Source organism: Schistocerca americana, chromosome 1, assembly GCF_021461395.2.
Source record: "Schistocerca americana isolate TAMUIC-IGC-003095 chromosome 1, iqSchAmer2.1, whole genome shotgun sequence".
NCBI classification, from domain to species: domain Eukaryota; kingdom Metazoa; phylum Arthropoda; class Insecta; order Orthoptera; family Acrididae; genus Schistocerca; species Schistocerca americana.
The window spans coordinates 337,053,103-337,055,834 of NC_060119.1; the positions used below are offsets into that span (position 1 = coordinate 337,053,103).

The 2,732-nt window shown below is 51.5% G+C and overlaps 1 non-coding gene across 1 annotated transcript; it reads right to left on the reverse strand.

Moving 5' to 3' along the window:
- Positions 1 to 214: 214 nt before the first annotated feature.
- Trnaa-cgc lies at positions 215 to 287 on the reverse strand. Its single transcript has one exon. It is a non-coding gene; the product is annotated as a tRNA-Ala (tRNA).
- Between the last annotated feature and the right edge of the window lie 2,445 nt (positions 288 to 2,732).

Here is a 2,732-nt window from a genome sequence, read left to right on the forward strand (position 1 = left end):
CAACCGATTTCACAAAAGGATAAAAGCAGCAGACTAAAGTAGAGGAGGAGGATGTTAGTGTTCAACGTCCCGTCGACAACGAGGTCATTAGAGACGGAGCGAAAGCTCGGGTTAGGGAAGGATGGGGAAGGAAATCGGCCGTGCCCTCTCAAAGGAACCATCCCGGCATTTGCCTGAAACGATTTAGGGAAATCACGGAAAACCTAAATCAGGATGGCAGGAGACGGGATTGAACCGTCGTCCTCCCGAATGCGAGTCCAGTGTGCTAACCACTGCGCCACCTCGCTCGGTGGACTAAAGTAGAGTAAGATGTTTCAGTTACATATTTCTTTCAGAGGTAAATCATTCGAGTTACGCCGTTCTTAAACTTGAAGTATAAGAGCAAAAGTGATGGATTTAAAGATACGATACAGTCAGTCTTCCTACTTCCTTATGTTCGTTGTGTGTGCAGAGTTAATCGTCATGACAGCTATAGAATGGCGAGATTTTTCTTCACTAATGACTATGTCATACGAGCTACAGTAGCAGTTTTTCAAAGAACGCATGCACTACGGGCTGTATTGAGTGCGTAGTTGGTGCAGTACTAAATTTTGAGGTACTGATAAGAACTGGGGCTCGGACTAAATAGGGCCAATAACTAAACAATGTTCAGCTTGGTAGTAGCTTCCAGGAAACTGTTATTAAAATGTGCACACAAGGAAGCAGTAAAAGCGACTAAAACGGTGACCAGCATGTACCGTGTTCAAAGATTTGAAGGTCAGTATGCCCATGCAGCGTTATGCCTCTCCGCACCATAACAGCTGAGCCATCAAAACGGTCCTGTTTCACGATCTTAGTGCGTGCATTACGCTTTCCCACCTCTTCCTATAAGGGGGCACGCAAGATGTCCAGCAAAATTATGGAAGATGGTCGTTTTGATGGTCCTTATTTTATGGTGCGAGAGGGAGTAATATTGTATGGGCATACTAACCTCCAAATTTTTGAATGCTGTAAACTCTCTCGTCAACAATATTATGATACTCTACCCCTCCCTCGTGTGTGGGCAGTGGTGCGTCCTGCCGTGAATGGCGACAATGCGCGACAGCATCGAAATACTCAGGTGGAGGAACGCTTGGGACGAGACTATATTCGGTGAGTCATGTGGCCTGTTCGTTATCTTCACTTGAACCCCACCGAACATCTGTGAAATGCGTTGGGGAGATGTATCGCAGCATGTCCGCATGCACCAACGACGATACAGCAACTTTTGTCAGTCGCACTGGTGCAGAAATGGCACACCCTACCACAAAATCTCCATACCAATCTGGTCGCTAGGGTAAGAACACATTGTAGAAAATGCATTGCCCTCCGTGGTTATCACATACCCTATTATGGTTCATGTTCCGCTTTTGGAATGTCCGGTGAACACTGAAGCATTTCTTTCTATGTGTGGTACACATTTCTTCGAATTTTGTTACTTTGCAGCCACAAATAATGAGAAACGTACTTGTGTTAATATACACTCCTGGAAATGGAAAAAAGAACATATTGACACCGGTGTGTCAGACCCACCATACTTGCTCCGGACACTGCGAGAGGGCTGTACAAGCAATGATCACACGCACGGCACAGCGGACACACCAGGAACCGCGGTGTTGGCCGTCGAATGGCGCTAGCTGCGCAGCATTTTTGCACCGCCGCCGTCAGTGTCAGCCAGTTTGCCGTGGCATACGGAGCTCCATCGCAGTCTTTAACACTGGTAGCATGCCGCGACAGCGTGGACGTGAACCGTATGTGCAGTTGACGGACTTTGAGCGAGGGCGTATAGTGGGCATGCGGGAGGCCGGGTGGACGTACCGCCGAATTGCTCAACACGTGGGGCGTGAGGTCTCCACAGTACATCGATGTTGTCGCCAGTGGTCGGCGGAAGGTGCATGTGCCCGTCGACCTGGGACCGGACCGCAGTGACGCACGGATGCACGCCAAGACCGTAGGATCCTACGCAGTGCCGTAGGGGACCGCACCGCCACTTCCCAGCAAATTAGGGACACTGTTGCTCCTGGGGTATCGGCGAGGACCATCCGCAACCGTCTCCATGAAGCTGGGCTACGGTCCCGCACACCGTTAGGCCGTCTTCCGCTCACGCCCCAACATCGTGCAGCCCGCCTCCAGTGGTGTCGCGACAGGCGTGAATGGAGGGACGAATGGAGACGTGTCGTCTTCAGCGATGAGAGTCGCTTCTGCCTTGGTGCCAATGATGGTCGTATGCGTGTTTGGCGCGTGCAGGTGAGCGCCACAATCAGGACTGCATACGACCGAGGCACACAGGGCCAACACCCGGCATCATGGTGTGGGGAGCGATCTCCTACACTGGCCGTACACCACTGGTGATCGTCGAGGGGACACTGAATAGTGCACGGTACATCCAAGCCGTCATCGAACCCATCGTTCTACCATTCCTAGACCGGCAAGGGAACTTGCTGTTCCAACAGGACAATGCACGTCCGCATGTATCCCATGCCACCCAACGTGCTCTAGAAGGTGTGAGTCAAGAAGATCTCCGGTTCTGTCCCCGATTGAGCATGTTTGGGACTGGATGAAGCGTCGTCTCACGCGGTCTGCACGTCCAGCACGAACGCTGGTCCAACTGAGGCGCCAGGTGGAAATGGCATGGCAAGCCGTTCCACAGGACTACATCCAGCATCTCTACGATCGTCTCCATGGGAGAATAGCAGCCTGCATTGCTGCGAAAG